This window comes from Saccopteryx leptura, chromosome 3 (assembly GCF_036850995.1).
Source record: "Saccopteryx leptura isolate mSacLep1 chromosome 3, mSacLep1_pri_phased_curated, whole genome shotgun sequence".
Lineage (NCBI taxonomy): Eukaryota > Metazoa > Chordata > Mammalia > Chiroptera > Emballonuridae > Saccopteryx > Saccopteryx leptura.
The window spans coordinates 171,554,093-171,575,984 of record NC_089505.1 but is presented as its reverse complement, the minus strand read 5'-3'; the positions used below and the strand labels follow the sequence as shown (position 1 = coordinate 171,575,984).

General features: G+C 39.0%; 1 pseudogene; it reads right to left on the bottom strand.

The window, feature by feature from the left end:
- Positions 1-6,353: 6,353 nt before the first annotated feature.
- On the bottom strand, positions 6,354-10,588 carry LOC136398360 (cleavage and polyadenylation specificity factor subunit 5 pseudogene; annotated as a pseudogene).
- Between the last annotated feature and the right edge of the window lie 11,304 nt (positions 10,589-21,892).

Sequence of the window (21,892 nt, the reverse complement as noted above, 5' to 3'; positions counted from 1 at the left end):
AAGCAATAAATGAGATAAGACTGTCTTATAACAAGGTTCCAGGAAAGGAGTGAAGATGAGGATTAAAAAAAGGAGGAAAGAACAGCCAATCTGGTTCAGAGTGGTTGTTGTTTCTTTTCAAAGTGTAATAATACACCACACTATTTGTGAAGAGAAAACAGAGCATGGTAAGCCTAACATTTTTAGCTTTTATGTTCACAATTAGTTATATACTTTATATGAATCAGAAATATTTCTTTCCAAGTATAAGATTTATTGCCAGAAATCTGGATGAAAGAGAATATTTGTTTTATTTAGCAAACAGTGACATAGTTTTTTCACGAAATATAGGAAATATATAATTAAACAACATTCTTGAAGAAGCATATGATCTTACCAAAATGGACGTATAAGTAGTCAGTTGGATATAATGAGATATAGTTTTCATACAAGTATACATAGTAGTGATGATGATGAAGATGATGATGATGGCTAACATATATTGAGCATTCAGTTTCTGTTACAGGTATCAACTTAGGTGCTGTGTTTGGATTGTCAATTTAATTATTAGAATAATATGAACTTAGGTGCTGCTGTCATCCCCATTATACAATTGAGAAATGTGATGTACTGAGAAGCTAATAAGTTGCATAAGATCATATAGCCAGTAAATAAAAGTGCTGGTAGGGAAGGTCTATGTACCCGGCATCCTTTCAAATCTCAGAAGGAAGTTCAGCAAACCTTCCTGGGAAGGGAGGTAGAAGCTACAACTTGAAGGATCAATAAATGCTATCTGAATAAAGAAAAGGTAGAGGAGCATCCAATCCGGAGAAAAAGAATGTGCAGATATTGCAGGCAATGGAGGATGAGTGTTTGTAGAACTGCACCTAAATGTGGTTGCCTCTAATTTGGGTGTGTGGTGGTGGCATCATGAGGACAGGAAGTTGGAGAGCTAGAAGAGACTACACGAAATACATTTCAAAAATAAAGTTGTTTGGCCCTGACTAGATAGCATGGTTGGTTAGATAGCATTGTCCCAATATTCCAAGGTTGTGGGTTGAATCTGGGTCAGGGCAAATAAAGGAGCAGGTCGATGTTTCTCTCTCTCTCTCTCTCCTCTCTCTAAAATCAATAAATAAATTTTAAAAAAGGTGATTTGATATTTTTGTGATTTTTTGTTTACCATCTTCCATTCTAATGGGCATTTTTATCTGAATAGAGCAGCTCTGAACTTAATCTGTAACACAAATATTTGAACCTTAAGAAGTTTTAGCATTGGTTGTAATTCTCTATTTTTTTTTCATGGTGTCAATCTTTCTAAAATCATTTGATCCAATATTGGATTCTCCATTTTCTCAGCTAGCTTAAATGTTGGTGTTTTGGTTTTTATTCATTAATAATACCTGAAACCATACCCACCTGTCACACACAGATCAACATTATATGGATCTCAATGGGATCTAAAATAAAGATTAAACTTAAGTGCTGGGTGACAGGACTCAGTTGACTTTACAGAACCTTCTCACCACCCAAGCCATCCTCTGATACCTGGAATCAACTTCAAGGCGTGCTCCAGGTAATGATCTTCCTTCATCTAACTTTAGCTCCAGACTGAAGTCCCGTACAGCCCAAACAAAGTCTGGAAAGAAACTCACAAACTTGGCTGAGTCATCTTCTTCACCAGGGCTGGGAGAGGATTTTGTCTTGATTAGTTTTGTTAGTTCTGTCACATAGCTGAGATCTTAGCTAAGGAACGAGACCTGTTTCATGCCAAAATTTCAAGTTCTTATCCAGAAATAAGGTTTATAAACAGTCCTGTTCACCCTGTGACTCTTTCTCATCAACTATGATTATTAACATGAGAAAAACAGCAACAAAAAATAGTCTCAGTTACACTCCCATAAACTCCACAATACACGGTGATTTGGTTCCGGGAAGGGTACTGCAGCTGCTCCAGGGCCTGGTGGTTGATGGTGTCCAGGCTATTGTAGACAAACATGCTGCTCAGAAGCACGGCCAGGGCAAAGATCCACATGTCATTGTTAGAGTCACCCTAGAAACGCATTACAGCAGGGACTTAGGTGTTTACTGTTTTTGTTTGTTTATTTTTAAAGACTGAATTGACATTAAAATAAAATTTTTAAAAGTACAATGTTGATCAAACTTTACAAATATAAAATATTTCAAAGGCAAGCTATGAACAATGCCTGTACTCTAAGATGTGAACTCAGTTACCAAAAGTTTAAGTTGATAAATGTGTAATCTTTCCCTGAACATATACATTTTCCCCAATTTATCTCTCTTCTTACAATTCAATCCACCATCACAATCAAATTACTTACAAATTGGCTTAACCTCTACTTACTTAGGTTTTAGCCTTTTCTTTATTTCTAAAGATGTTATTTATTCATTTTAGAAAGGAGAAAGAGAGAGAGAGAGAAGGTGAGGAGGAGGAAGAAGCATCAACTTCCACATGTGCCTTGACCAGGCAAGCCCAGGGTTTCGAACCGGTAACCTCAGTGTTCCAGGTCAACACTGTGCCACCATGGGTCAGGCTTTAGCCTGCTTTTTTCCTTTTCTTTTTTTAACAACAAGCTTGATAAATATATTATGAGCTAATATTAAAATATGTTTTATATCTCAAGTCAAATTACATTATGATGCTTCTCATCAATATTTAAACAACAAAGAAAAAGTGAAGTGAGTGCAGTTTAATAAGTGATATATAACAAATGGAATGTTTATGGGAAATGAAACCTTATGCTAATGAAGCTGACTTGTGTTACCGTCAGAAACCACTAAGCCCTCTCTGGCCATGCAATATTTAAACTGTACATTCTCTGAACTGGTCTCAGTCCTGAGTACACTGTCTCGAACACTGTGAACTAGGAAAAACATTAAGTTTGAGGAAGTCCAATGTGGAAAAGCTATCTCTCACTTCTAATTAAGCATGGAAGAAAAAAAAGGAGACTGGATAATTTGGTTGTCTTATCCAAATAAAATGCTTACTTAATGGAACCCTTAAATATACAAAGTAATAACTGAACCACATAGTGCTAGTTACAAGGTAAGACAATGATGATAACTCAGATTGGTTGTTAATAGTACAGATTCAGGCCGTGGTGGGATCAGTGCTAGAGTGTATGGACTTTCCCAGTTCGATCCCTGATCAGAGCACACATGAGAAGTGATCATCTGTTTCTCTTCTCCTCCCTCTCCTCCTTCTCTCTCTCTTCCTCTCATGCAGCCAGTGACTTGATTGGTTTGATTGTTGGCCCAGGGAACTGAGGATAGCTTGGTTGACTCAAGAATTGGCCCCAGATAGGGGTTGCTATCTCAATCCCAGTCGGGGCAATGTGGGAATCTGTCTCTCCATCTCTCTTTCTCTCACTTAAAAAAAAAAAAAGTACAGATTCATATACAAAATTATAAAATGTAATGTAAATTATAATCTATTTGTTTAAAAAAATCATAAATCTCCACCACTTAGGAAAAAGAATTTCACTGTTTTTCAAAGAAATATCAATTGAAAACATTTGAGTAAAACATTTTTTCCCCTCAACCTATTGAGTATTTTCTGGTGCCATTTAGCAGTTTTATATTGAATAGGCGCTTCTTATATTGCTCTGGGAAAAAAATATGCCAAATATTTATAAGGACCTGGAACATGGAAGGCAATCAAAATATGTCAGTGAAGAACTCAGTTTAACCTATTCAGTATTTAGTATGTAGAAAATTTGAATGCACAATTGAAGACTATTGGTTCTTGAAGAAGTGTGATAAAAAACTTATTTAGCAAAAAACCTTAGCACTAAAAAGTGCCCTTGAACCCTTTCTAATGCTGTAGGTATACATGAGACTTGAATTTCCCTAGTCCTACTATTTCCTTCAAGAAGCCAAAATGAAAATATTGAGATACAACTACAACTGAACAGTTCAAAAACAGTTTAAAAAGTTAGGTTTATGTATTATAATTTCATATTCAGAACAGTATAACTTTACATTCCAAGGATAGTAACCCAGCCAGCTTAAATCAAAGGTTTTTCTCACCTACACACCTGTCTATGGAGAACTGACTCAGCACTTATTAAGCTGAGAAGTAGTGGTCTACAATTTCTAGGTCAAAGCTTAAGTTACACATGACATGAGTGGTCTTGAGTCAGATCACTCTTCAACTCAAGCACTCCTTTACTGTCACTTTTTAAATCACACCAAGAAAAATTCTACCTCTTTCCCCCACCCCAAATGGCAAGAGCTAACACATATGAAATGTGGTCACTGTAGCTTTTCACTTGGAGGCCAGAAGAAATCATGGAAGGTAGGCTGGATCAAGTGTCCCCATCTCTGCCTTCCCTAATATTTTAGGACTGAGCTAATTGGTGAGTTCATCAATAAAATTATAGTAAATAACAAATATGATCATGTAAATCAGAGGGGCAGGACTGTTAACTTCTAAAATAAGAGGACTGTTCACATTTCTAGTGGCTTTTTTGAAGGAAATTCTTGGTCATTTTGGGTCCTGGAGGCTAGTGCTCACCTATTTTAGCATGGGCACAGTAACAGGCACTACTTACTTGATACCTAACAATAAGAAGCTTTGGCAAGACCTTAACTAAAATAAAATATTTATGAATAACATTCTTCAGACACTCTTGATCTTATTCTCTCACGTCTAAATAGGGAAAAATACATGATACCTTTCAGATCACCCAAAATTTAGGTGAATATACCTGTGATCAGTACTATAGAGATGCAAGAATAAGTGGAAAGTTCATTTCTATTTATCTATGAAAAATTTAACATTTTTCTTTAAGTAGCTTTACTTTATGAAATATCTTTTACATTAAACCTATAGTCAACAAGTATATAATAAGGCAAACACAATATCCTTTGACCATTAAGCAATGATACACCCAGCAAACACCTTCGTCCTAAGATTTATTTTTTATTCTTCCAAATTTGATAATAATTTGGCAGTATTTAAAAATTTTTTTAAATTTATTTTTCAATTAGGGTGACAAAACATATCTCTTATCATTCTTAGATTGCAGATTATTCAAATATAGTTTTGAAAATGTTTTGTGTCACTTGTTAAGATCCAATTTTCATCTCTGTGAATATAATGTCAAAGTAATTGAAAAACTAACTTCATTATCCAAGAGTTCAAAACCTAGCAGACCCACTTTTATAAACTTCACTCCCAGATCACCATTTTACCATAGCACTAAGTATAAGACATAATTTCACAGCAGCAGAAATAATTAATGCCACCATTATGTGGATAAAATAACTTTAAATGAACTCTAGATTTGTTTCTTTTTATACCATTCCTCAAGGCTTTCCCCTTCTTTTTTTTTTTTTTTTTTTCTGAAGCTGGAAATGGGGAGAGACAGACAGACTCCCGCATGCGCCCGACTGGGATCCACTCGGCACGCCCACCAGGAGGCGATGCTCTGCCCCTCCGGGGCGTTGCTCTGTTGCTACCAGAGCCACTCTAGCGCCTGGGGCAGAGGCCAAGGAGCCATCCCCAGCGCCGGGGCCATCTTTGCTCCAATGGAGCCTCAGCTGCGGGAGGGAAAGAGAGAGAGAGGAAGGAGAGGGGGAGGGGTGGAGAAGCAGATGGGCGCTTCTCCTGTGTGCCCTGGCCGGGAATCGAACCCAGGACTTCTGCACACCAGGCCAACGCTCTACCACTGAACCAACCGGCCAGGGCCTCTCCTTCTTAACTAATTTAAAGTATTACTTATATGTCTGAGGTCTATTGCTTATGAACTTAAATCTGGCTATCTTAATATAAAATTTACCAGTCAGTAAAATACTGGGAATTTGCTGTAATACAACCCATCACCTGTAAAACTTTGGGTAAAGGAATTTCACCTTGGAATCATTCAAGCAAATCTAGTTCCCAAAATTAATAGATCTTCATCACAAGCTCTATAATACACACAGTCTTGGTGGGTATATCCAACAATGGTACCAGAGCTAGGTTCTTATAAACTCAGCTGACCTAGATAAGCCATTGCCTCTTAACATTCACCATTTGGAGGCAGAAGAATGACAAATGTCTGTAAGAATTATACAAGTTTAATGTGAAATTTTAAAAAAATCAAATAGAAGGAAGTTTGCTTCGTTCAAGGGTGAAAAAAAGTGTGAGTAAAAAAAAAAAAAAGCAAATTAAACATTGCATTTATTTTACACCACTATCTGGTTCTTCATGTTAACTTTACTATTCAACAATAAAAAGCAGGTGGCGATTTAGGAATCAGAAAAGAGATAAAACAAAAGTGTCATTTTTATCATGATTATTCTACACTGTGTAGAGCTGTACTCACAGATATAGCTTTTTTTTTTTAACTTCTCTACTGTTTTGGAATTCAGTTGTATATTGATAGAGTTGAAATGATGGGTCCATATCCCTGGTGCAATGCCATACAATTCAAACAATGTTTTGGTTACCAGCTTGTATTATTTAGGGACTGCAAACAGGCTTTCTCTCGAATATGAACCAAAAACAACTTCTTATGTTTTTCAGGTTTTTGTAATATGTGCTGATATATATGGAAACTAGGAAGTTCAAAATTTGGACTCAAGCAGTAACCAATGCAGTCTTCAATTACCCAATATCTTTTTCATTAAGTGTTTTAGTCCTTCAACTTCATCTTCTCTTGAATAAAGTTCACCCCTAGATAGTTTGAAGAAACTTGTTCGTAGCTGTAACAGTGACACATGGGGCTGCTGGTGCTCATGTATAATCAGATCCCTTTCATAGTTGTCCTTATCTAATTTTATCAAATTCTGCCCTCAGGCACTGAAATGTGGCAACAACAGAGCTGTCCTCCTTGAAGGGCTCCTTTGTAGGAAAAGTATAAGAGGTAGGAAGGTCTTCAGGGGTCGGGAAACTTTTTGGCTGAGAGATCTATGAATGCCACATATTTTAAAATGTAATTCTGTGAGAGCCATACAATGACCTATGTATGTTATGCATTATCCAATAAAATTTAGTGTTGTCCCAGAGGACAGCTGTGATTGGCTCCAGTCAACCGCAACCATGAACATGAGCAATAGGAAATGCATGGATTGTAATACATGAAAATGTTTTATATTTTTAACATTATTTTTTATTAAAGATTTGTCTGCAAGCTAGATGCAGCCATCAAAAGAGCCACATCTGGCTCGTGAGCCATTGGTACCCGACCCCTGGTCTAGGTTGATGCTGAGCTTCAAGGTAGGGGCTTGACCCATTGGCCCCTGAGTAACTGGTCACCCAGTGACTGGGCAGCAACACAGACATGCCTGGAGAGCACTGACCATCAACAGAACAAGGGAGGCAGGGACACTGCCCTGTCTAGGCAGCGGTTATCGGCATCCCACTCCGCAGCCGCTGCCCGCCATTAACTTTCAGCGCAAGGGGAAGCATATGCACCTCAGGAGGGCAGCAGGAACCTCTGGAGACAGGAGGTAGTGAATTAGGTGTTTACTCTTCATTCATTCACTCATTCAGCTGCTCATGCACTATGTCCGCTCTGCTACAATTGAAGAGTAGAGTGAAAACATAAACTGTGCAGATAATGCTAAGTTCAAACCTCATTTGGGTATTGACATTGACTCCACTCATGGCTTGAGTTTCTTTAGCTATTAGCCATAGTGAACACCTGTGAGTGTGTGTCAATTGTTTAATACAGTGACTAGAACATAGAGATATATAATAATAATTGGGCAATGATTCCTTTGCAATTTTTTCTCAATCAAAGTCTTACTGGAGACACAAATGCTATTCAATTAAATTCTACAACTACTCATTTTGCATCTTAAAAAAAGAGAGCCAGATACTGCACTGGCTCCTGTGGATGTAAAATTCCATAGAGCAGTCTCTGACCTCCAGAGATGACTTGCTGGAGGGGAAGACATACATGGTAACATGTAAATGCATGCAACGTGATAAACTGACAGGAGTGAAGCCCAAGTTATAACATGAAAGACAAAGGAGGAATGTGAAATTCAGAAAAAGTACTCTGTGACTTCAAACAAGGAGTGATTTGTCTCAATGCAATACAATCCCATTAGATTGAAAATAGCTGGGATTTGAGGAACTGACAAAATACTAAATTAGAAAGAGAAAGATGCCATGTAGGTGGTAGGACCAACAGAAGCCAAACAGTAGTGTCAGAAATGTGGCCATATAAAGGTATAACAGGATTATTTCAATTGATTGAAGTAGTGGTTATCTGTGGTTGGTGAGAGTACATGATGAGACTGAAAACAAGATTCAGAGCAAATCATGAGTGACTCTGCAATAGAATCAGATACTCTAAAATACACTAGAGCTGTCAGGGCAGCATGTAGTTCTGCTTTTAGCAGTTCAACTTGGTGTGTCTTGTTTTCTTAACAAAGTTAATTTAGAAAAAAAGAGGAAGGTTTGTGTAAACTACTACAATCTATTAGATGTCAGTAGACCATCTTGGGTTTACTTTGAGCTGGTTATTGAGTACTTTTTAAATTCAGATTTTCTAATTTCATCCCTCGCTTTTTTAAAATTTTTATTTTCGGTAAAGGAATCCAAGATGCACTGGTGCTACTTTCAACTTACACTCACCTAATATAAATAAGAAATAAAAATTAAATTATAAGTAACACTATAAATAGAAAATACTTATACTATTCCATAATAGTGCTGTTGGTTGGTCTAACATGTTTCAATAGAAGTCAGTTTAGAATTCACCTTTAAAGAATGAATGTTTCTGGTGTAGCTGAAGCTTTTATAGATATTATTAAGTAGACTATTTTACTGTAACCCATTTTCATGGCTCCTACTGTCAATCCCATTAAGATCTCACAGAATAAATAGTGTATCCCATGGGTTGTAACTTTCCCCAGGAATGACTGGGTTAGATTCTCAATAGTTGCATCTACAGTACTCTGTTCTGATAACACTGCATATTACTTATCTCCTCACCTAGGTTCTGGGTCTTTACTTCATTCACTGCCATATCTGTATTATACTGCTCACAAAAATTAGGGAATATTTTATTACTTCATATTCATTTTGCAATAACCCCTAATATTTGTTAGCAGTGTACTTAAAACAAACCCTAAATTCAGCTGCCCAATAAGTATTTAGCTTGTATCTTTTGCCCAGTATAAAGGTCAAAAGATCTATTTATAATTAGAATATTGAGTTACCAAGAAATAAATTCAGTGAAACAGAAGTTAGCCTCATTATTGATATTTGAATTTGTACTCTAGAGAAATATGTCCTAAAAGTTGAATAGAGGTAATGAATTAAAATATAAGTGGAGAGATTCCAAGACGGTGACGGAGTAGGCAAATGTTCCAATTGCCACCTCTATGGACCAAATTGGATTACAACTTAATTTAAGAACAATCATCTATGCCCTGGCCAGTTGGTTCAGCAGTAGAGTGTCAGCCCAGTGTGTGGTAGTCCCGGGTTTGATTCCCGGTCAGGGCACATAGGAGAAGTGCCCATCTGCTTCTCCACCATTCCTCCTTTCTTTCCTCTCTATCTCTCTCTTCCCTTCCCACAGCTAGAACCCCATTGGAGCAAAGTTGGCTCAGGTGCTGAAGACAGCCTCATGGCCTCCACCTCAGGCACTAGAATGGTTCCAGCCTTAACAGAACAACACCCCAGATGGGCAGAGAATTGCCCCCTGGTGGGCATGCTGGGTGGATCTTGGTTGGGTGCATGTGGAAGTCTGTCTGACTGCCTCCCTGCTTCTAACTTTGAAAAAATACAAAAAAAAAAAAAAGAACAATCATCTAGAACAGGGGTAGTCAACCTTTTTATACCTACCGCCCACTTTTGTATCTCTGTTAGTAGTAAAATTTTCTAACTGCCCACCAGTTCCACAGTAATGGTGATTTATAAAGTAGGGAAGTAACTTTACTTTATAAAATTTATAAAGCAGAGTTACAGCAAGTTAAAGCATATAATAATAATTACTTACCAAGTACTTTCTGGTGGATTTTCACTAAGTTTGGCAGAATAAATCTTTATAAAACAACTTACTATAGTTAAATCTATCTTTTTATTTATACTTTGGTTGCTCACTACCACCCACCATAAAAGCTGGAATGCCCACTAGTGGGCGGTAGGGACCAGGTTGACTACCACTGATCTAGAAAAACAAACTTTGGACTAAATGAAGAGGAGTCTACAATGAAGGATCACAGTAAAAGTCACATTGAGACTGATAGGAAAGGCATAGATTTGGAAAGGGCTGCCCCTCATCCAGGAGCTACCAGGAGCTGAGGGTTTGGAAGAACTATCACTGCTGGAGGTTTGCCCTGAGAAAGAAGGGTTCTAAGCCCCAGGCCAGAAACCTCAGCCTGGAGCCCCAGAGCTTAGAAGAAGTGCACAGACATTTGGTGGTGAAAAAAGCTGGAGTATTTGTTTGTGAGAAAGAGATGGAACTCTTGGAGATGCAGGCTCCTTCTTAAAGGGCAAACACAGAAAATCTCAATCATAACCACTTACCCGGGGCTCAATCTGAGGAGCGCTGAGAGAACTAGAGCTGCTTGAGGAAAGTGTGAAGTTGGTGGCCCAGGGAGAGAAACCATGGGGGACAGCCACCAAATCCCTGTGCTGAGCCATTCTCTAATACTGCAGTCACCATCTTTTTTGGGTAGAGTAATGCCCTCTGTGCAGCATCAGCCTGGGGGGAAGCAACTGCCTGCCTTCAGGAATCTCTCCTGCCCTACCATGTGGAGACTGGGCTGTTCTGAGAAGTCAGCCAGGAAGTAGGGGGTGCATCAGTGACTCAGTTTTCTGGCACTGAGGCAGGAGCTAACCCCCCTACACCCCCACTCACTCCTGAGTCTATAACTGGTGCTTCCATCTCACAAGAAACTCAATAGAAACTGTCTTAAGTGTGGGCAGACCACACCTCTGGGTCTCAGAGGCCACACCATACTGAGGTCTGTGATAAAAGTCTGGACAGACAGACACCTGGGGCTAATGGGCTAAGTCACCCCGCCACTCTTCTTAATCCCTGACTTGCCCCAGGCTCTAGAGCAGGGGTCAGGAACCTATGGTTTACGAGCCAGATGTGGCTCTTTTGATGGCTGCATCTGGCTTGCAGACAAATCTTTAATAAAAAAATAATAACGTTAACAATATAAAACATTCTCATGTATTACAATCCATTCATTTCCAACCACTCATGTTCATGGTTGCAGGTGGCTGGAGCCAATCACAGCTGTCTTCCAGGACAACACCAAATTTTTAGTGGACAATGTGTAATGTACTTGGGTCATTGTATGGCTCTCATGGAATTACATTTTAAAATATGTGGTGTTCATGGATCTCTCAGCCAAAAAGTTTCCCGACCCCTGCTCTAGACTCTACCAGAGGTTTTATTTCAGTGGCTGAGCCCAACAAGCAGGGAGCAAACAGAGGCTGCAAGAAGCAGGGTCTCAGGGAACCTTAGTTTTTTGCTGATCTTTACTCATGCCCAGTGTGGGTAAAATCCAGCCTAGGTGTATGGCTTGGTATTTCCATGTGCATCTGGACCCAACAGAGGCAGCCACAAACTATGGATTGCATGTAGCTTCAAAAGGTTTCTGAGGACCAGTCACAGGCAGTGTCTCCCACTGGTCTGCACTGGGTTCCCTTTAGGAAGGCCCAGTTCACATCCATAGGCCAGCTGCAGAGAGCATTGATTCAGTACCTAACGATCCTTATTATCAGTGTGTCTTAAGGAAAGGCTAATCGAACACAAGACCCAGCTGAGGTGTGTTCCACTTTTTGTGATCAGCACCAGTACAATGTCTTGTGCACATTGCACTGAACAGGGTGGATCTCTACAGTCAGCCGGCCCAGGTGCTGGATGGATATCCTGCCTCACTGGGCTAGGTTTCATAGGAGGAAGAGAGAGTGGCTTGGAAGACAGACATTCAAAGAGTAGGTCTATGCAAGCCTACTGTTGGGCTCGGTCAATGGGCTGAGTTGCTCTCTGTGGGGGCAGAGTCAGCACAAGGGAAGAATTCTCTCAGTCTTCCTTCCTGAGACAAGTGGCTCACCAACAGGAAAATTTCTGCAGAGGGAACTGTCAGCCCCACTCAATCCACTTGCTGCTCACCTCACTAGAGAGGAATAGAATTGGAGTATCGATCAGTGTCTGAAGGATTAGGATCTGGAGTAGGGGCTACTTTCCTTGTATTGAGTTCTTAACCAAGAGACCCCTTGAAGTAGGGGGTCCTTTCCATTATGTATTTCCAACTTCAGCTGCCCTAACCCACCAAACTTGCAACCTGTAGATATATTGGTGTGGTGAGGTCATTCTGAGCCCACATTACACTATTTCTACAGAAGACTTTGTGGGAAGACCATGCAGCTGCATGAGGAGGTGAAGTAGCTGAAAAGTGGAGGCAAATCTTAAAGAGCTTAGGGTTTTTACAGAGCTGCTGTCATCTCTAAGCAAGAGGAAGTTGCTCCTTATACACAGATTGGCCCATCCCACACTACTCAGGCACAGAAAATGCAGACACAAAGAACAAACAGAGCAGTAGCTCCAGACAGATATTTCATAGCAGTTTGCAAAAAAATGGCTGATGCCAACACAAGAAGATCCAGAATCAATGCAAGCAGTAGTGGGTGGCAATCTGTACCAATGCTAACCTCAGCTAGTTGCACAAGCATCATGCCCAAAGGAGAAGTCCAATAGGCACTTGACACTGTGGAGAATAAATACCCCCTATAGGACAGACACTGAACAGTGTCTAATACATATGATCAAAATTGACCATTAGAGCAAGCCAGTTTGAAGGAACAACTGTACCATGAAAGGACCAACTGCATTCAATACTCACATACAACAGGAGGGTAAATGTCACCTTCAAGAAGCATTCCTAGAGCAAGGAACTCAGGTGGAATGGAGGCCAGTACCAATTAGCCCACCTAACTTATAAAAACAACACAACAGCCTGACCAGGCAGGGGCGAGTGGATAGAGCATCGAACTGGGATGCAGAGGACCCAGGTTCGAGACCCCGAGGTTGACAGCTTGAGTGCACGCTCATCTGGCTTGAGCAAAAAGCTCACCAGCTTGGACCTAAGATCACTGGCTCGAGCAAGGGGTTACTCAGTCTGCTAATGGCCCATGGTCAAGGCACATATGAGAAAGCAATCAATGAACAACTAAGGTGTTACAACAAAAAAACTGATGATTGATGCTTCTCATCTCTCTTCATTCCTGTCTGTCTGTACCTATCTATCCCTCTCTCTGACTCTTTCTCTGTTCCTGTAAAAAAATAAAAAATAAAAAAAAAACAAATTTCAAGATCACAGCAGAGCTACCTAATACATAAACAAAATAGGCAGACCAAGAAATATGACTCAAATGAATCAACAATAGAAATTCCCAGAAAAAGAACAGAAAGAGCTGGAAGTAACCAAAGTACCATAGGTAGAGTTTAAAATAATGATTATTAGGATGGTCAAGGATCTTAGAACAACAATGGGAATCACAATGGGAGCTGAAACAAAGAGATAGCAAGCAACAAAAAGGACATTGAAATAATAAAAAGACAACCATTCAGAAATGACAAATACAATATCAGAATAGAAGACTGCAGTAGAAGGAATCTACAGCAGTCTGGATGAAGCAGAGGATCGAATTAGTGATTTAGATGACAAGATCAATGCAAGCACAGAAGCAAAACAGCAAAAAGAAAAGAGGCTCAAAAAGACTGAGGAAACTCTGAGAGATCTCTGTGACAACATGAGGAGAAACAACATTCACATCATAGAGGTTCATGAATAAGAACATGAACAAGGAATAGAGAACCTGTTTGAAGAACTCATAGGTGAAAACTTCCCTAAATTGATGAATGAAAAAGTCACACAAGTTCAAGAAGCACAGAGAGTTCCATTAAAGATGAATCCAAGGAGACCTACACCAAGACACATCATAATTAAAGGCTCAAAGTTAAGAGACAAAGAAAGAATATAAAAAACTGTAAGAGAAAAGTAGTTAATTACCTCATTAGGATGACACTCAAATTCTCAACAGAAACACTTCAGGTCAGAAGGCATGGGCAAGAAATATTCAAAGTGATGCAAAACAAGAACTTACAACCAAGACTACTTTATTCAGCAAGGCTACCATTTAAAATTGAAGGAGAAAGCATCGACCTGGAATGCTGAAGTCACTGGTTTGAAACCCTGGGCTTTCCTGGTCAAGGCACATACAGGAGTTGATGCTTCCTCCTCCTTTTTACCTTTACCTCCTCCTTTCTCTCTCTCTTTTCTCTCTATAAAAATGAATAAATAAAATCTTTAAAAAAATGAGAACATATTTAAAATTGAAGGAGAAATAAAAAAGCTTCCCAGACCCCCCCCCCAAAAAAAAACCTCAAGAAATTCATTACAACCAAATGAATATTATAAGAAATGTTAAGGGGCCTTCTATAAAAAAGAGTAAAGAAAAAAAGAAATGGAGAGAAAGAGGATTGTAGGTTTAAAGAATAAAATGGCAACAAATCAGTACATATCAATAATAACCTTAAATGTAAGTGGATTCAATGCTCCATTAAAAAGACATAGGGTAGCTGCATGGATAAGAAAACAGCACCTGTATATATGCTGTCTACAAGAGACCCACCTCAGAATAAAAGATACACACAGACTGAAAATGAAGGGATAAAAAATAGTATTTCATGCAAATGGAAATGAAAAAAAGAAACACCAAAAACTGGGGTAGCAATACTTGTATTAGATAAGATAGCCTTTAAAACAAAGGCTATAGTAAGGGATAAAGAAGGTCACTACATAACAATAAAGGGAGCAATCCAACAGGAGGATACAACCATTGTAAATATTTATGCACCTAATATAAGAACACCGAAATATAAAAAGATTTTGATAGACATAAAGGGCAAGATCAACAACAATACTATAATAGTAGTGGGTTTTAATACCCCACTAACATCAATGGATAGATCCTGCAGATAGAAAATTAACAAAGAAATGACACACTAGATCAACTGGATTTAACTGATATCTTCAAAACATTTCACCTCAAAAAAGCAGAATATACATTCTTTTCAAGTGCTCATGGTACATTTTCTTGGCTAGATCACATGTTTGGACACACAAAAAAGTCTCAGTAAATTTAAAAAAACCTGAAATTATATCAAGCATCTTCTCTGATCACAATGGTATAAAACTAGAATTCAATTACTACAGAAAACTGAAAAACATTCAAACTCTTGGAGGCTAAATAACATGTTATTAAATAATGAATGGGTTAATAATAAGATCAAGGAAGAAATAATATTTCCTTGAAACAAATGATAATGAACATACAACTCAAAATCTATGGGACACAGCAGAAGCAGTCATGAGAGGGAAGTTCATAGCATTACAGGCATACCTTAAGAAGCAAGAAAAAGCTCAAGTAAACAATAAGACCTTGCACCTAAAAAATCTAGAAAAATATCAACAAATAAAGTCCAGAGGAAGTAGAAGGAGGAAATAATAAAGATCAGAGCAGAAATAAATGACAGAGGTTAAAAAATACAAAAGATCAATGAAACAAACAACTAGTTCTTTGCAAAGGTAAACAAGAGTGATAAACATTTAACAAGATTCATCAAGAAAAAGAGAAAGACCCAAATAAATTAGAAATGAAAGTGAAGAAAAAACAAATGACACCACAGAAATACAAAGGATTGTAAGAAAATACTATGAAGATCTATATGCCAAAAAATTGGACAACCTAGGTGACATGGATAAATTCTTAGAAACATACACTCTTCAAAAACTTAAACAAACACCCTAAAGCAGGGGTGGGGAACCTATGGCTCATGAGCCAGATGTGGCTCTTTTGATGGTTGCATCTGGCTTGTAGACAAATCTTTAATAAAAATAATAATAACGTTAAATATATAAAACATTCTCATGTATTACAATCTATTCATTTCCTACCACTGATGTTCATGGTTATGGGTGGCTGGAGCCAATCACAGCTGTCCTCCGGGACAACACTAAATTTTTTCTTTTTTAATTTTTCTAAAGTTGGAAACAGGGAGGCAGTCAGACAGACTTCCACATGCACCCAACCAGGATCCAACCGGCATGCCCACCAGGAGGCGATGCTCTGCCCATCCGGGGCATTGCTCTGTTGCAACCAGAGCCATTCTAGTGCCTAAGGCAGAGGCCATAGAGCCATCCCCAGCGCCCGGGCCAACTTTGCTCCAATGGAGCCTTGTCTGTGGGAGTGGAAGAAAGAATGAGACAGAGAGGAAGGAGAGGGGGAGGGGTGGAGAAGCAGATGGGAGCTTCTCCTGTGTGCCCTGGCCAGGAATCAAACCCGGGACTCCTGCATGCCAGGCCGATGCTCTACCACTGAGCCAACTGGCCAGGGCCTCAAATTTTTATTGGATAACGCATAACGTACACGGGTCATTGTATGGCTCTCACGAAATTACATTTTAAAATATGTGGCATTCATGGCTCTCTCAGCCAAAAAGATTCCAGACCCCTGCCCCAAAGAGACCTATCATAAAAAATAAAATTGTAATAGTTATGAAAAAACTTCAACAAACAAAAGTTTTGGATAGAATGACTTCATGGGCAAATTCTACCAAATATTCAAAGAAGAATAAACACCTATTCTTCTCAAGCTATTTCAAAAAATTTAAGAGGATGGAAGACTTCCAAACTCATTTTATGAGGCAAACACTATCCTTAATCCAAAACCAGGTAAAGACACTACAACGAAAGAAAACTATTGGCCAATTTCCCTGATTAACATAGATGCTAAAATTCTCAACAAAATCTTAGTAAACTGGATCCAGGAATACATTAAAAATATTATAGATTATTATCAAGTGGGATATATTCCAAGGAGGCAATGCTGGTACAATATTCACAAATCAAAAAATGTGATTTATCACATAAACAAAATGAAGGATAAAAATCACATGATTATATCAATAGATGCAGAACAAGCATTTGATCAAATCCAGCACCCATTTATGATCAAAACTATGAGGAAAGTAGGAATATAGAGAACATACCTCAACATAATAAAGGCCATTACAACAAACTGACAGCCAACATCATACTCAATGGGCAAAAATTAAAAGCAATTCCTTTAAGATCAGGAACAAGACAGGAGTGTCCTTTTTTACCACTCTTATTCAACATAGTTCTGGAAATCCCAACCAGAGCAATCAGACTAAAAGACTAAATAAAAGGCATTCAAATTGGAATAAAAGAAGTAAAACAGTCATTATTTGCTAATAACATGATACTGTACATAGAAAACCCTAAAGTCTCTGTCAAAAACTTACCAGACCTGACAAATGAATTCAGCAAGGTGGCAGGATATAAAATTAATATTCAGAAATCAGTGGCATTTTTATACACCAACAATAAATTGTCAGAAAGAGAATTTAAAGAAACAATCTCTTTCACTACTGCAACAACAAAAATAAAGTACCTAGGAATAAATTTAATCAAGGATATAAAAGACTTGTACTTGAAAAATTATAAGACATTGAAAAAAGAAATCAAGAAAGAGACAAACAATTGGAAGCACATAGCATGTTCATGGATAAGAAGAATTAACATCTTTACATGTCTATACCACCCAAAGCAATCTATAGATTCAAAGCAATCTGTATGAAAATGTCAATGGCATTCTTCACAGATCTTGAAAAAATATTTCAAAAATTTATATGAAACCATAAAAGAACCCAAATAGCCTCAGCAATCCTGAAAAAGAAAAACAAAGTGAAAGGTATCATACTTCCTGATATCAAGTTATACTACAAGGCCACTGTATTTAAAACAGCTTAGTATTTGCATAAGAACTGTTCAATGGAAGAGAACAGAGAACCCAGAAATAAACCCATGCCTTTATGGTCAGTCAATATTTGACAAAGAAGGCAAGAGCACACAATGGAGTAAAGACAGTCTATTTAATAAATGGTGTTGGGAAAATTGGACAGGTACAAGCAAAAAATAAATAAAACTAGACCACCAACTCGCACCATTCCCCAAAACAAACTCAAAATGTATAAAAGACTTAAATGTAAATGCAAAACCATAAACATCTTGGAAGAAAACATAAGCAGTAAACTCTGGTATCTCTTGTAGCAATATTTTTGCCACTATATCTCCATGAGCAAGTGAAATAAAGGACAAAATAAACAAATGGGACTATATTAAACTAAAAAGCTTTTGCACAGCAAAAGACACCATTAACAAAATAAAAAGACAATCCACACAATGGGAGAACATATTTGCTGATACGTCTGATAAAGGGTTAATAACCAAAATTTATAAAGAATTTTTAAAATTCAACACCAGGAAGGTTAAACGATTCAATTAAAAAAAATGGGCAGAGGGACTGAATAGACACTTCTCCAAAGAAGACATACAGATGGCCAACAGGCATATGGAAAAATGTTCATCATCACTATTCATTAGAGAAATGCAAATTAAAACCACAGTGAGATAGCACCTCACACCTGTCAGAATAGCTCTCATTAACAAATCACCACACAAGAAGTCCTGGTGAGCATGTGAAAGAAAATGGACTCTGTCCTGTACTGCTAGTGGGAATGCAGACTGTGCAGCCACTGTGGAAAACAGTGTGGTGTTTCCTCAAAAATAAAAATGTAACTGCCTTTTGACCCAGCTATCTCACTTTAGAAAAATATTCTAAGAATCACAAAACACTAATTCAAAAAAAGATATGCCCCCCCATATTTGTTGCAGCATTGTTTATAATAGTCAAGATCTAGAAACAGACTAAGTGTCCATCAGTGTATGAGTGATAAAAAATGCTGTAGTACACATACACAATGGAATACTATGAGGCCGTGAAAAGGAAGGAAATCTTACCTTTTACAGTGGCATGGATGGACCTAGAGATTATTATGCTAAGTAAAATGAGCCAGGTAGAGAATGACAAATATCATATGATCTCACTTAAATGTAGAATCTAATGAACATGGTGAACTGAGGAATGGAATAGAAGCAGAGGTAGGAAAACAGAAGCAGAGGGACAGCTATCAGAGGGAAGGGGCATGAGGGGATGGAATCAGAGGAGGTGAAGGGATTAGTAGAAATTTTATCTACATAACATAGATACAGATAGCAGGAAAGCAAATCCCAGAGGAAAAGGGAGGAGGGAATTGGGGGCAAAAGGGTTATAATGGGGACATGCTGTTGTCTCCTGCATGTCCTATTCTCCCTCTCCTCACCCCAATATGTTCATGTTATCAAGGCTCTGTCATCAGAGTTTTGTTCTTCTCATTCTGTTCCTTTAATGCATCACATGGGCAAGGCTGTGTTAGGGTTCAATTATGGATTAAATCAACAATGTACATAAGGAATTTGTACCAGGCCATGGCACTCTAAGTTAAATACTTATTGTTCCCCACGGAAAAGTCCGCATGGCACTGGAATTGTTGTCACCATTCTATACTTTGCAGCTCATGTCCAAGTCCCAATGACTGCTGCTTCTAGCTGGTAATGATTCAGGTAGACTGGAAAAAGCCATTTGCAGCATGCGTGGATATGGAGCTTCTGTTCTCCTCTGCCTGGAGAGATGAGACCAGGTTGCTTTTCCCTGGAGCTCTGTGACTGTGGCCTGGTAAAGAGAACCTTGGGATACACTAAGCTGGGTGGCAAAGGTAAATTCATAATACAAGTTGGCAAAAGGAGGAAAGAGGGCTCTAAATTAGGAGTAGGTCCCAGCCTGAAATATGAGTGGGGCATTGAGGTAGGAGGGATAAAGGAAACACTATATATTAAGCAAAGCAGCAGAAAATAGGACTATCAACACCCACAACAGAGATCTTTGAGGGAAGAATAAAAAACCTGACTATTCAGGCAAAATATAATTAAGTAGCCCTTGTGCGAATGAGCTCAGTTTACCTGCTTCTTGGAAGAAATACCCAAGGCTCGTCCACAGTGTTGTAGATGGGGCCGACGGCCCTGGGCCCCTTTAGCCTTCAGTGGCAAACCCCAGCTTTCTGGGCAAGGTTAGGTCATAGGTGGCTGGAGCAGGGCTGGAAGAGACTGAACCCTCCCTTAGAGGAGCGAGGGGGAAGCCCACCTTCCAGTGTCCCTGTTTCCTCACAACAGAGGCGTGTAAGCCTGGCAGGCTTTAGCTCAATGACCTTCCTTTCCACTATTGAAGCAGGACCCAGATGGCATCCTATGAGACCCCTTTGGGGTGTTGGAGACTTTAAGGGTGTATCCTAAAAGCTGGTAGTTCCCCTGATCTCTATTGGGCTTTTTCTGCCTCTAGGTATGTTAAAAGCCATTCTCAGAAGATCTCGCTGAGGGGTTGAGGATCCCCATCTGCCTATATAAATCTTTTCCATATATCTGGAGCTATTTGGAAAAAAGACAGAACAGTGTTATTAGCTAGATCTAATAAAGAAGGTAGTAGTTTGCAGGCGAAAAAGATTTGGTGTCTCCTGTTCAAAAGAAATGTAAATTTTTTTTTTTTTAAGTAAAAGGCATGATATGGTAGACCCGTCGGAGTCATTGGCCTGGTGTGCAGGATTCCCGGGTTCGATTCCTGGCCAGAGCACACAGGAGAAGCGCCCATCTACCTCTCCACTCCTCCCCCTCTCCTTCCTCTTCGTCTCTCTCCTCCCGCCCACAGCCAAGGCTCCACTGGAGCAAATCCACCCTGGGCACTAAGGATGGCCCCATGACCTCTGCCCCAGTCACTAGAATGGCTCCGGTCCTAACAGAGCAACACCCCAGATGGGCAGAGCATTCCCCCCAGTAGGCATGCCAGGTGGATCCCAGTCAGGCGCATGCAGGAGTCTGTCTGACTGCCTCCCCATCCCCATCCTCAGAAATATACAAAAAATAAATAAATAAAAGAAAAAATACTCAAAAAAAAAAAAGAGGGGGGGCATTGTTAATAATTTATTCCCTTCCTTCAAGTGAGAAGAGACAAAACAGATAGACTCCCATATGCACCCTGACTGGGACCGTTTCAGCATCCCCCATCTGGGGCAACGCTCAGAATAACTGAGCTATCCTCAGCACTAGGCAGCAGTGCTTGATCTAACTGAGCCACTGGTTGTGAGAGAGGGGATAGGGAGAGAAGAAACAAAGGAGGAGAAGAGAAGCAGATGGTTGTTTCTTCCGTGTGTTCAGACCAGACATTGGAACCAGGATGTCCGAACGCCCAGCCGACACTCTATCCACTGAGCCAACTAGCCAGGACTGAGTTAATAACTTTTAAAAATTTAAGTACACTTAGCCTGCCTAGCCTGTGTTGGCCCAGTGGATAGAGCATCGACCTGGAATGCTGAGTTTCCTGGTTCAAAACCCAGGACTTGCCTGGTTAAGGCACATACATATAACAGCAACAACGAACAACTTAAGTGAAGCAAGTGAAAATAACTATGAATTGATACTTCTCATTCCTTGTCCCCTCTCCTCTCTTGGTAAAATCAATAAAAAATAATATAAAGTAAATAAAATGTAAGCTATTAACTTTAAATAAACAAGTAAAATGAAATAGTCTATTTTATGGTGGAATTAGATGGTTTCCAAAGTTTGCTCTTCAGGAGAGTCAGTCACCTGCAGTGATGGTGAGAACTAGCCCAGCCCTGGCTTCTCAGCAAGTGTCTCATATATTCTGGTACATTCTTGTGTGGACCACACAGAAAAACAATGCATGATAAACAAACACTATCAGGTCTTATAGTTATTTTTAACAGTTGATCAATGAGAGTGAGGTTGATTTATTCTATATAACACAGGTTTGTACTGTCTTTGAAATATTAAGTATTGTTAATATAAAAAATAATCAGAGTCAGTTTAAATTTAGAATTTAAATTGTCTGCAAATTAAAAACTATCTTTTCTCTCAGTTTCTCTAATGTCTGTTGAGGAGAGAGAGGACAGAGATA